Source organism: Phaethon aethereus (assembly GCF_964289735.1).
Source record: "Phaethon aethereus genome assembly, chromosome: W".
In the NCBI taxonomy this organism is placed as follows: Eukaryota; Metazoa; Chordata; class Aves; order Phaethontiformes; family Phaethontidae; genus Phaethon; species Phaethon aethereus.
The window spans coordinates 13,573,657-13,587,210 of record NC_138581.1 but is presented as its reverse complement, the minus strand read 5'-3'; positions in this window follow the sequence as shown (position 1 = coordinate 13,587,210).

Genomic DNA, 13,554 nt, shown 5'->3' with positions numbered 1-13,554 from the left:
CTCTTCTCCATCTAGAATCTTCTCGAATCTTCCTCAGCGTGATCCTGTTCGCTAATACACATTCATGAATAGGCGTGTCTTCTAATACATATTAATGAACAGGCGTGTCTTCTTCAGCGCATGCCCTCTTCTCCTGCTAGAGTCTTCTCGAATCTTCCTCGGCGTGCCCCCAGGATGACCCCAAACCTTATGCATGCACTTTCTTTACACAGTACTATGCGGTCAGTGGTCAAACTGGTTTGAGCTGATATACCAGCAAAGTAGTTTAACTTTCTCCTGTAAAATACCCCTTTTTATGGTGCAGGAGAAATCCATGAAAGTACAGAAGATTACACTTCATCACACGAATCAGATAAACATATTTCACAATCCCCCATCTTTTTCTTTATAGTATTGATTCGTGTTTTCATTTCCAATTGAGTATAACCGAGTAGATTAATCTAGTAACAATCCCCCACATATCCTCAATACAACTATCCCCATTTTAGTAAGCCGATCACCACCCATAAAATCTCCCCAAAATCCTCCTAGATTGATTCCATTCCAAGTTTGTCTCTCAGGAGGCCATTCGTTCTCCCTAATTTATGGGTAACAGGAAAAAACTAGGTTTTATTGTTGATTACAGGTATGCGCTGTACAATTAGAAAAGGTCCTCACTTTTTCCATTTTTCTGGGGTAAACCCCAGCTGGACTTGTTCCAATATTGACTACAGTTATTTGCCATAGTCAGAGTCCAAGGAACTCACCCCCAAGAAGAACTAGAAGAGGTCCGGTCAGGGCCATAGTGATCAGCGGTCACAGCCCGAAGGGGTTGCAGCCCTTGGCAGACCCTTTTTAAGCCGCAACACCAGTTCCCCTCCGGTCTTGCCCTCTTCTTTCCTTTAAGGGGGTGCTTTCTTAGTACCCAAATTAATTGAGCACTGCTTGTGAAGGCCAGAGCTTTGCTAGATCAGTGGTTTGTCCAGACCTGAGCACTTGCCCGAGCCTGGCAATCCTCTTTATTTGCAAGGCTTTATGGCTACAGAAAACTGCCGGTTAGCCTGCAACACTAATCTTACAAATACACACCACCTTCTACACAAAGGACAAATTCTAGTTCCAGCTCCTTTTTCCTGTTCTTCTTTTGCCAACAACTCCTTCCGATTATACTCGTTTGGAGTACCCATTGTTGTTTCCTATTACCCTTTCCCATTGTTTTCCAAACTTGGGGATTACTTACATTTCTCTCCATAGCTTCCCATGGCCATCGTTCACCTTGATTTGTTCCACCACAAACGTAACAATTAGTTATATTCAATGACTTTACAAATAGATTTTTAGCAACTGTGGGAATTTCATATTTCACTCCTGTTTCATTACAATATCGAACTAATTTTAATTTACTTTTTCCTTTTCTGGGGCCCCTATCGTTCCAATTTTCAATCATTATTCCTAATGGACTCTCCGGAGGTATTTCTAGTAATTCGCTCCCTTTCTTCTGGTCCTGGGTTCTCGATTTCGTCTGACCCATCTAGGAATTTTTGCTGTGGCAATTCCTACAGCCCTTGGTTACCAGTAAGAGTGTCTTGCAGGGGGTTTAGGACCTATCACCCACCCACGAATCCCATAGGAATCGCTTCGGTCCTTCACCGGCCAAGTCCCTCGCGGGAGATTGGAACCGCGGTTAGAAGACCTCCACAATCGCTTCGGAACTAGGTTCCGTCTCAGTCACACTCTTACACACACAGGCAACCGAATCCCACCCAACCGAACGGTATACACCTTAAATACTTACGACCCCGTCGTCTTCGTTCGGATCAGAAAAAAAAGTTAGAACTCATGGGTCGAGATAAAGACAGTTTAATTGTACAGGGAAAAAAAAATAATGATAAAAGAATATACAAAACAAGTGATGCACAGCACTGTTGCTCATCACCTGCTGACCGATGCCCAGTTAGTTCCTAAGCCGTGGCGCCTCCCCGGCGGCCAACTCCCCCAGTTTATATACTGAGCATGACAGTGTATGGTATGGAATATCCCTTTGGCCAGTTTGGGTCAGCTGTCCTGGCTGTGTCCCCTCCCAGCTTCCTGTGCACCCCCTGCATTCTCGCTGGCAGGCCAGAGCATGAGAAGCTGGGCAGTCTTTGACTGCTTAGCAACAACTGAAATCATCCCTATGTTATCAACATTATTCTCATAATAAATCCAAAACACAGCACTATACCAGCTGTCAGGAAGAAAATTAACTCTATCCCAGCTGAAACCAGGACAGCCCTAAAGAGGCATAAACTGATGAGAAATTGCATGAATAAAAATGTAGGCAAAATGCTGACTATTGTAGAACATGAGCAGTTCTTACTGAGGCTTAAAAGTAGTGGGTGATCAAAATTGTACATACAGGTGCGTTTTTACTCCAAGAATTGCTAAAACATTAAAATTACATATAAGATGATTTTACTTAATTTAATTATATGTTGGTAGCAAGAATTCACTGCTCCACTTCAGAAAACAAAATCATAATTAAAGGAATAAAAACTAACATGTTTTTCCTTTGCTATTTTTTTTTTAAATAAAATGAAGTACTAAAATCCTGGACTGTTATAAAATCTTGACTTTCCTGAATGAGAACAGAAGAGGACATTTAAAGACTGAACTATGTAAAAGTGCAATGATTTTGAGGAGATTCACAATGACAATAACAGAAAGGTTTGCCTGTCTTGAGGCAATGAAAGATTTTTTTTTAATAGATTATTATGTCAGTCCTTTAGAGAATATGTAACACTTAGGAGGTATGTAACAATCAAATGACAGCTAGTATGAACCTGGGATAGATCCAGGGAAGACAGAGGTCCTTCATGTAGGAGTTAGAGAGAAATTATCTACTTAGCCTGAAAACACCATTTAGCTGGCACCTTACCTTGGAAACACCCAAATGCCACAGGGTGCCATGGGCTGTGCCTTTGAGGGGCTAGCTCTGCACACCATGCATTCGTTTTGACGGGACTGACGTGCTCAGCCCCCCCAGCCAGACTGCACTGTAGTCCATGCACGTGCCTCTGTGTCTTGGTGTGGGTTTTTTTTAGCACTGCTAAGAACCAGCTCCCTTCCCGAGGGGAGCCAGTCCCTTAGCATTAGCTCCATACAAGACAGCCATGGGACAGCCCTGCAGTGAGTCCCAGGAGCCAGAATGAATGATCAGCAGGTAGGACACTCCCGGAAACAAAAGAAAGAGCCACAGTTCGAAGTCCCTTCCATGAGGCGTCCCCTCACCCAGGGGGATTTCCTGACCAAGCATGTTTGTTTTGGGCCCCTCACTACAAGAAGGACATTGAGGTACTCGAGCGTGTCCAGAGAAGGGCAACGAAGCTGGTGAGGGCTCTGGAGAACAAGTCTTATGAGGAGCGGCTGAGGGAACTGGGGTTGTTTAGTCTGGAGAAGAGGAGGCTGAGGGGAGACCTCATCGCTCTCTACAACTACCTGAAAGGGGGTTGTGGCGACGAGGGCGCTGGTCTCTTCTCCCAAGTGACTAGCAGTAGAACGAGAGGAAATGGCCTCAAGTTGCGCCAGGGGAGGTTTAGACTAGATATTAGGAAAAATTTCTTTACTGAGAGAGTGGTCAAGCATTGGAACAGACTGCCCAGGGAGGTGGTAGAGTGACCATCACTGGAAGTGTTCAAAAAACGTGTAGACATGGCACTTGGGGACATGTTTTAGTAGGCATGGTGGTGTTGGGTTAACGGTTGGACTTGATGATCTTAAAGGTCTTTTCCAACCTTAAAGATTCTGTGATTCTATGTCTCACCTCACTGGCGAGGCCGCCCCACCACTGCGGAGAGTCCCTGTTCAGTAACTGGATTTCAGGGGCTGGCAATAACATGAAAGGGATTTAACTTCACAAAGGCCTTTTCCTGGTCTTTGCTCCAAGGTCTGTTATTAATTGAACTGTCATTAGATGAAATGCTCATGTAATGATTGGAGTGGGGCCTAACACACAAACGGCACTGCTGTCTGCTCCCGCCGCCTGCCTTGGTGGTCCCTCCCTGGCCTCCTGCATCTGTGTGTCTTCATGGATTCATCCACAGAAATACCCCTCTGCCCAGGCCAGCCACCTCCTCAAAATGGGAAATAAAGACGTACCTGAAAGAGGCAGACATCTGGTCACAGCACCCATCGACAGCCCCAGCCAGGCCCCAGGGCCCTCCAGGGAGCCCTGTCAGGAGTGAGAGGAGCTGGACTGCAGACAAACCGTAACGGGACTAACCTCTACCCTGTGAGCAGGACCCAAGACAGGCACACTAAAAACATAGCCCAGGCAGGGACTGACAGACTGGTCTGGGTGGAAACGGGGTCCTGGGCATGGGCAGGGTGTGGAGAGGCTGGAGTGCTGGGCAGGGCCTGCTGGTGCCCTCTGGGCCTGGCACACACACAGGAACCAGGTGGGACATGATGAGCCTCCTGGGGAGGGAAGAGGAGAGCACCGCCTGTACCGCTTCATACTTAGTTTGTCTTCTGCTTTCTGACCTGTGAAGAAATGCTCATTTTCAGATTTGTACTCAGAGGTGCTGGAGTTACTAAGAGTGCCATGAACACCTCAGGGCTGGGCTTGGCACCTTCCCCTGCCACCAGCCAGGGCTTCTGCTTCCCACCACAGGGCTGAAAAATGTTTTTGGTACAGGAAAAACATGGCTTGATACCTACTGGATAAGACTTACTCTGAAAGGAAAATTTGAAATATGAAATTAAATGAAAAATTGGATTTCCAGTGCTGTTTCAAGAACAGTTACTGAACAAAGTACACAAATGGGACTTAGAGTATTTTCAGTCACTCCTTAACGAGTGCTTTGACCGCACAGCCACAGATTCATGCTCCCTTTCAGTTTTTCTCTTTGGCCCAATTAATCTTTAATTATGCTATGACAAATGTAAGACCTATGACAGAGGGGGTGGGGACACGCTGGGGTTAGGGAGTGAGGGATGGGGCTGGAGCCCCACTGTGGTGAAAGAGCAAGTCTCACCTCAGTGCCGTCTCAACAAGAGGACTTTATCCCATTCTGGATGTTGAGAGGATGTCATTTCACAATTTCTCATTCATCAACCAATTTAGGTCAGGGTTAATCCCTGGGACAGATAGATCTCTACATCTGTTCTAACTCTAAATGTAGTAAGCGCAGTTTAGTTAGGATGTTGGTATCAATAACTCTTGCCTTGAAAATGAGCTTGCAATATCTGATTATGTACTTTTCGTACTGTATTAGAGAGACAAAGACAGATTTGCTGTACCTTCTTCTTTAAGGAAATCAATTTATTCTGAAGTGTCTGTACAAGCATAGCTACTGAAACAATGAAAAAATTCACAGACAATGCCAAGTAGGTACAAAAATACAAGCGTTGGCTTCATTCTTGGACCTGGGACAGAAGGGAACCTGTTAAAAGGACAAAGCTCTGAAAAGTGTCAGGACAAGCCAAGTGTACTGGGTTTGCATGGCAAGGTTTCGGTAGCGGGGGAGGGGGGCTGCCGGGGTGGCTTCTGAGAGGAGTTGCTAGAAGCTTGCCCTACATCTGATAGAGCCAATGCAAACCAGCTTGAAGACGGACCCACCACTGGCCAAGGTCAAGCCAATCAGCAATGGTGGTAGTGCCTCTGGGATAACATATTTAAGAAGGGGAAAAAAACCTGGCACGCAGGATCTTGCAGCCGGAGAGGGGAGTGAGAATATGTGAAACAACTCTGCAGACACCAAGGTCAGTGAAGAAGGAGGGGGAGAAGGTGCTCCAGGTGCCAGAGCAGAGGTTCCCCTGCAGCCTGTGGTGAAGACCATGGTGAGGCAGGCTGTGCCCCTGTAGCCCATGGAGCTCCATGGTGGAGCAGATATCCACCTGCAGACTGTGGAGGACCCCACGCCGGAGCAGGTGGATGCCCGAAGGAGGCTGTGACACCATAGGAAGCCCACACTGGAACAAGCTCCTGGCAGGACCTGTGGCCCTGTGGGGGTCCCACGCTGTAACAGTCTGTTCCTGAAGGACTGCACTCCGTGGGAGGGACCCCACGCTGGAGCAGGGGAAGAGTGTGAGGAGTCCTCCCCCTGAGGAGGAAGGAGTAACAGAAACAATGTATGATGAACTGACCACAACCCCCATTCCCTGTCCACCTGTGCTGCTCAGGGGGGAGGAGGTAATAAAAACGTGAGCAAGGTTGAGCCCGGGAAGAAGGGAGGAGTCGGGGGAAGGTGTTTTAAGATTTGGTTTTATTTCTCATTATCCTACTCTGATTTTGATTGGCAATAATTTAAACTAATTTCCCCAAGTCAAGTCTGTTTTGCCTGTGACAGTAATTGGTGAATGATCTCTCACTGTCCTTATCTCGACCCGCAAGCTTCTCATTATACTTTCTCTCTCCTGTCCAGCTGAGAAGGGGAGTGATAGAGCTGCTTTGGTGGGTACCTGGCATCCAGCCAGGGTCAACCCACCACAAAGCCTGAGGGACAGGGAATAGAAATGACAATCCTTTGTTGAGGGGGGGAAGTGTGAGCCCTGACAAGATACAAATGATGACAGACTACATGCATAAAAACATAGGCAAACTGCTGACTGTAGTACTGAATAGGCTGTTCTAAATTCAGCATAATGATTGGTGAACAGATCATATGCAGGAGTACATGAATTCCTTGCTCCAAGAAAATAAACACTTGAGACGAAATCTAGAACAGCGTTTGAATTATAAACAGGGACAAAACATAGTGCAAGCAAAGACAAGAAAAAAAGAACATGAGTCTTACTCTGGGGTATAACTTTCTCAAGTCACAACTTTTCTCACCATGAAGGGAAAAGGGGAAAACATAGAATGCATGGAGGTTTAGGTAGGTGCAGCAAGGGAGGAAAACAGAGATAAGTAGGTGATGACTTTACACATATGGAAAGGCATGCAAAGAAACTGAGACACACACAACAACCACTGTTTCCCAAAAGTGGTTTCACAGAATCATACAGAATCACAGAATCACTAGGTTGGAAAGGACCTTCAAGATCATCAAGTACAACCATTAATCCAGTGTTGGGATCACCCTGCATGGCTCGACCTTAAGGAGAAGGAGCTGTGGCGTTGATCTGCGCGGCTCGACCTTAAGAAGAAGGAGCTGTGGCACTGAGAAGCTGGTAAACAGCTGGATATCTGCACGGCTCGGCCTTGAGGAGAAGGAGCTGTGATAAACAACTAAGAAGAAGCGAGGAAAACAGGAACACCTGCAAGCAGCAATCCTGACTGTGTGAGGGGTGCGTGGACAGCGCGTGGTATTTTGTATATAGCCAATTGCAATAGTGTGTGTAACAAGCTGTAACCAATCATGAGTGCGTGTGCAGTGACTAAACACAAATTATGATATATATTGGAGTCAGACAAGACAATAAACGGCTTCGGAATATAACTCTCATAGAGTTGTGAAGTCCATCCTTCTCCCGCAACTGGTGACCCCGACGTGATACGATCTCTGGGATCTCATCGTTGAACACCGGTCGAGCGCAGAGGACGCCGCGGGAGAAGCCCGGTTGGAAGAATTGCAGTCAGCGGGACTGACGCAAGGAAAAAGAAAAAGGAATACGTTGCAACGGAGAAGCACCCAGCGAGGTGAGGTGAGCAACCGGGGCGGCATGGGGCAGAACACATCGCATGAAGAAGGGGCGATAGTCAGACTCCTGCTGCATATGCTCTCTAAGGGAGGACTGAAATATGATGAATATACACTTAAAAGGCTCCTAATTTGGTGCCGAAAGAAAGGGTACCCCCCCGATCCGTCTGTGGCGTTTAAGGCAGAGACGTGGGAGGAGATAGGAAAAACGTTACAGGAGCATATTGAGAATGGAGATAAAACCGCTGCAGAGTTAGTGACGGCATGGGAATTGATATTAATCACATTAAAAACATTGAAAGCAGAGAGAAAAGCTGCAGCTGGTACAGAGGAGGCTGTTAAACCGCCTTCAACCAATCCCTTCTTAACCGAGTCAGAGGGTCCAGGACCTTCAGCGACTCCGACTGCACCTCCCGAGGGTGAATTGGCTGCATCAGATAAGTCAGAGAAACAGGTCTACAATGATATATGTGAGGGCAAGACGGGACAAAGTTGCCCAGAACAACGTACTCAATGTTCCCCTGTGTGCTCGTGTGAAAGATTGATGGGGCGGGCTTCACCACCCCCGAAACCACCCAGACTTAACCGATCGAAAGCCGTAGTTTTGAAGCCCTCAGCCGAGCCCCTGCCACCTTTACGGCCCCCGTTGCCTGATAGCAGTGACGAAGGAGAAGAGCCTGTTGTAGAGACTATAGGGAGGCAAGAGCCTAGAATGAAAGGCGACCCTAGGGAGCGGTGGAAAGACGTTTTTTTAGGAGCGATGAAAGACGAGGAAACAGAGTTACCAATGGCATTTCCCGTTACTGTACAGCCTCACGGGCCCAATCGCTGGGACCCATTTCACTGGGACTTGCTTAAGAAAGTGCGGAAGGCAGTGCAAAATTATGGCTTGCAATCACCTTTCATGCAAGCTTTATTAGATAACATATTCACGGGAATCATTCTTACACCATGGGATTGTCGGCAGATGATAGATATGTTACTGACACCAACCCAAAGGTTATTGTGGGCAGACAGATGGTATAAACTCTGTATGCAAGAAGCCCTGAAAAACCTGGAGCGTCAAGACGGTGATCCGCTTCAGAACATTACTATGGAACAAATGACAGGCCAGGGACTGTTTGTGGATGTTAGATTGCAAGCTCAGCTGCCCTTAGAAGCCTTGCAATTAGTTGGGCGACTAGCGTTGAATGCGTTGCGAACAGTCCCTGAGGAGGGAACGAGGCAACCATCTTACACTCAAATTAGACAAGGGAGAGATGAACCATATATGTCTTTTGTTGATCGTCTGAGAGACGCTTTGAATAAGGTGTATACCAATGAAGACGCAAAACTAGCAGTGCTGTTGAATTTAGCGGTAGAAAATGCCAATGTAGATTGTAAAAGAATTTTGTTAACTTTGCCAAAAGAAGCAACGTTAGTACAAATGGTAGAAGCCTGCAACAGAGTAGGCTCTGCCACACATCAGGCAGAAACACTCGCAAGTGCCTTTGCAGCAGCAATTAAGCCATTTATAAATGGAAAAGGGGAGAAAAAATGTTTTAATTGTGGAAAAAGAGGCCATTTTAGAGCTCAGTGCAAGGCCACAAGGAAAGGACCTAGGCAGATTGAGACAGGTCATAAATCCTTCCAACAAGGACCCTTTCAGCAAGGAATAGGCCCAGCAGCAGCACCATGTAGTCGATGTCAAAAATTTGGTCATCAAGCCTCAGAATGCTGTTCAAAGTATCATCGGAATGGTATGAAATTGTGAAACGGGCGACCGAGCGCGAAGGCACCCCGCGCGATGACACAAATGGGGAAGCACCACCAGGCTGCTTGGCAAGCCTTAGTGCCCGAACCAGAGGGAGCGCCGGAGTGGACGTGGAAACAACAGTAGAAGTTACCTTATGGGACACATCGGTTTATGATGTCCCAACTAATGCGAATGGACCATTAGGATATGGATTGAGTGCTTTGTTATTAGGACGATCTTCAGCAACAAAGCAGGGACTTTTTGTTCTCCCTGGAGTCATTGACGCTGATTATACGGGAACCATCAAAGTAATGTTGTGGACTCCATCTCCTCCTGTTGCGGTTCCTGCAGGCACACGTATTGCACAATTGGTGCCTTTTACTGCTTCTGTACCTCAGGCAGCACAATCAGTGAGGGGGAATGGGGGGTTTGGCTCAACAGGAAGACCACAAATCTTTCTAGCATTAGATATCAGCAGAAGAAAACCGACTTTGAAAATGAAGTTTAGGCATCCTGACCCCACCGTGCGACCGCGACAATGGACCATTGATATGTTAGTGGATACAGGAGCTCATGTGACCATAATCAGTCAGCGAGAGTGGCCGCCAGGCTGGCTGGCTCAGTCTCCAGCTCACGGACTTGTAGGGGTCGGTGGGTTTTCTGCAACACAACAGAGCGTAACAACTCTAACCTGTGAAAATCCAGACGGGCTAGTGTGTTCAGTACGACCCTATGTAGCCGCATTACCATTAAGTTTGCTTGGGCGGGATGTACTGAGTCAAATGAATGTATCACTCTCTAGCGATCCACAGGGTTTTCGGTAGCGGCCATTGAAACACGACCTTGTGCTCAAACTGGAATGGAAACCCGATGATCCAGTGTGGGTAAATCAATGGCCGCTGACCGCAGAAAAGGTCGCCCACCTGGAAGATTTATTAAAAGAACAGCTAGAAAAAGGCCATATTGTGCCAACCACTAGTCCTTGGAACACACCTGTTTTCGTGATTCCAAAGAAAAGTGGAAAATGGAGACTATTACATGACTTGCGAGAAGTCAATAAGGTTATAGTGGACATGGGAGCCTTGCAACCAGGGCTACCATCTCCCTGTATGATACCGAGGTATTGGAAGCTTTTGATTATAGATCTCAAAGATTTCTTTTTTACAATCCCTCTGCATGAAGATGATGCCAAACATTTTGCATTCTCAGTCCCAAGCACAAACAAGGCGCAACCCATGCAAAGATATCATTGGGCAGTATTGCCACAAGGCATGAAAAATTCGCCCACGATGTGTCAAATTTATGTAAATTGGGCTTTACAGCCAATCAGAAAAAGGTGGCCTCAATATTTCATCTATCATTATATGGATGACATACTGTTGGCTGGCAATCAATTAAATCCAGAAGAAATGATCGGGGAGCTCGTTGAGCTTTTGAGACAAAGTGGGCTGCAAGTGGCACCGGAAAAGATACAAGCGGAAGCGCCTTGGAGGTACTTGGGGTGGATGATCACTGAAACGTCGGTGACCCCCCAAAAGGTTGAATTAAGAATTCAGATTAAAACATTAAATGATGTACAAAAATTGGTAGGAGATGTTAACTGGATTCGACCTATTTGTGGGATCACAAACCAAGATATGGAGCCTTTGGTTCAGCTCTTGCGAGGGGATAGTAGGTTAAACTCTCCTCGACAATTGACCAAGGAAGCCCGGGAAGCAGTAGCAAACATTTCTGAAAAGATAACTCAAGCATTTAGTTCTAGGATAGACCCCTCGATAGGGATCACTTTGGCAGTAATCAATCACGAGCGACATCCCTATGCGCTTATAATACAGTGGATAACAAAGCTAGAATCAAAAGCAGACCCATTGAGAATTTTAGAGTGGGTCTTTTTGCCTCAGCAGCACAGAAAAACCATCACCATGAAAGTAGAGTGTTTTGCAAATTTGATTATGAAAGGGTGCAACAGAATTATTGATATATCGGCAAAGGACCCGAAAACGATTTTAATACCATTACAAGAATATTTGACTTGGGCTTTGCAGCACTCTGTTCCCTTCCAAACTGCATTAGCAGGATTTGAAGGTGACATTCAGATTCATTATCCATCACACAAAATGTTCACCTTTAAAAAAAAAAAAAAACCAAACAAAAAAAAAAAACCCAAACATGAAGTAGAAGAAAAATCAAAGTGTAGTCAATATCCAGTTCAAGGTGCTACAGTATTTACGGATGGTGGTGGGAAAACAGGCAAGGCAGCAATAGTATGGCGAGAGCACGGAGAATGGAAAGAACGGGTACTTGTCGTGCCAGGATCAGTTCAAAAGGTAGAACTACAGGCAGTAATTGAAGCCTTTAAATTATGGTCTGAAGAACCTGTGAATATAATTACTGATTCTTTATATGTAGCTGGAGTACTCCAAAGATTGGAAGGTTCAATCCTCAGACAGGTACAGCAGGAACAGCTATATCAACAATTTAGAACGCTTTGGTTTTTATTGCAGAAAAGACGACATCCTTATTACGTTATGCATATACGCAGCCATACCAACCTTCCAGGGGAATTGGTGGAAGGAAATGCAAGAGCTGATCGGCTGACTGCCACAGTATGGGCTGGACCTGTCCCAGATCGTTTAGGTCAAGCACAAGCCTCTCGTGCCTTTTTCCATCAATCTGCCAAAGTTTTAGCAAGACAATTTAATCTAAGTGCAGGTGACGCTAGAGCTATTATACAGACTTGTGCCGATTGTCAACAAATAGGCCCAGGTATCGCGATTACAGTAAATCCCCGGGGACTGCATTCGCTACAACTATGGCAGATGGATGTGATACATGTTGCTGACTTTGGAAGATTTAAATATGTTCATGTTTCAATTGATTGCTATTCTGCAGTAGTTTGGGCCACTGCACAAACAGGAGAAACTAGTAGGCATGTACAAAAGCATTTGCGAGCTGCATTCGCAGCCCATGGTATACCCCTACAAATTAAAACCGATAATGGTCCTTGTTATGTAGCCCAGTCAACCCAAAGATTTTTTGCTCAATGGGGAGTGACACATGTTACTGGAATACCGCATTCCCCAACTGGACAAGCTGTTGTTGAACGAATGAATCATTCCCTGAAGCGTTTATTGCAAAAACAAAAAGGGGGAGAGGTTACCACACCACCCCAAGAACGTTTGAATAAAGCCTTATATGTGTTAAATTATTTGCGTCTAGCAGAAGGAGAAACAGTGCCTCCCATAATAAAACATGTAAAAGGAATGACAGGAAGCCTGTTTGAGTTAACACAAAATGTGCAAGTAAAAGTTGAAAATTTGGAAAAGAATATGTGGGAAGGACCTTTTCAACTGCTAACCTGGGGACGAGGTTATGCTTGTGTCATTACAGATTCTGGAACTCGTTGGGTGCCCGCAAAATGGGTAAAACCATGGGTGGAACAGTCACCATCATCGTCGTCAGACACATCTTGATACTGTTAGGTGTCATCACAACCTGGATGCCACCTCAGCCAAAAGAAAATGTATGGGTAACATTAGCAAACCAAACAGGACAAGACACCTTCTGTCTGTCTCTTTCCTCCCCGGGCAATCCCTTTTCAATCTGCCAGAAGTGTCATGATGGCTGTGTGGAGATCAATGGGCTGGGAAACAGCTGCCCGGGAACTGGTCAGGGGACTGTGCTATGGGCGTCCTAGTTCCTAGTTTGAGAATTATCATTAGACAAACATGGAAAGCTTTTAAGGCAAAGTGCTCTATAACTACAAATCCTTTGGTAAGATATAATATTGGTTTTCATAGCTTTATAGCTTCTATCGCTAGGAGTAGTACTACTAGAATTGTTTGCCTTGTAATATTCTGCTATTAATTTAAGCATAGTTGATATGTGACTGCTGGATTATAGTAAGATGCCGTGTGAACAAAGCCTACGAACCAATAGATGGGGTGGCTGTGGCGCATGCAGCACGTCTGGCCAGCGGGCACCTGCGCCATAGGCTCCCTGTGTTGAGAGGTGGCAACCGAGGCGTGTTCCGACACTCACTGGCCACGTGTGTCGAAACTCGTTCCTTGGTAAATGTATAAATACCGGGATTTCCCGAAGAGCAGGGGGATCAGTGTACGGCAAGGCCACCGTTGCCTCCGTGGGGACGCCCACGTAAAGCTGGCACCTACCGACTGCTGGGCTGAGTTTGCAGCACAGGACAATACAAGAATGTAC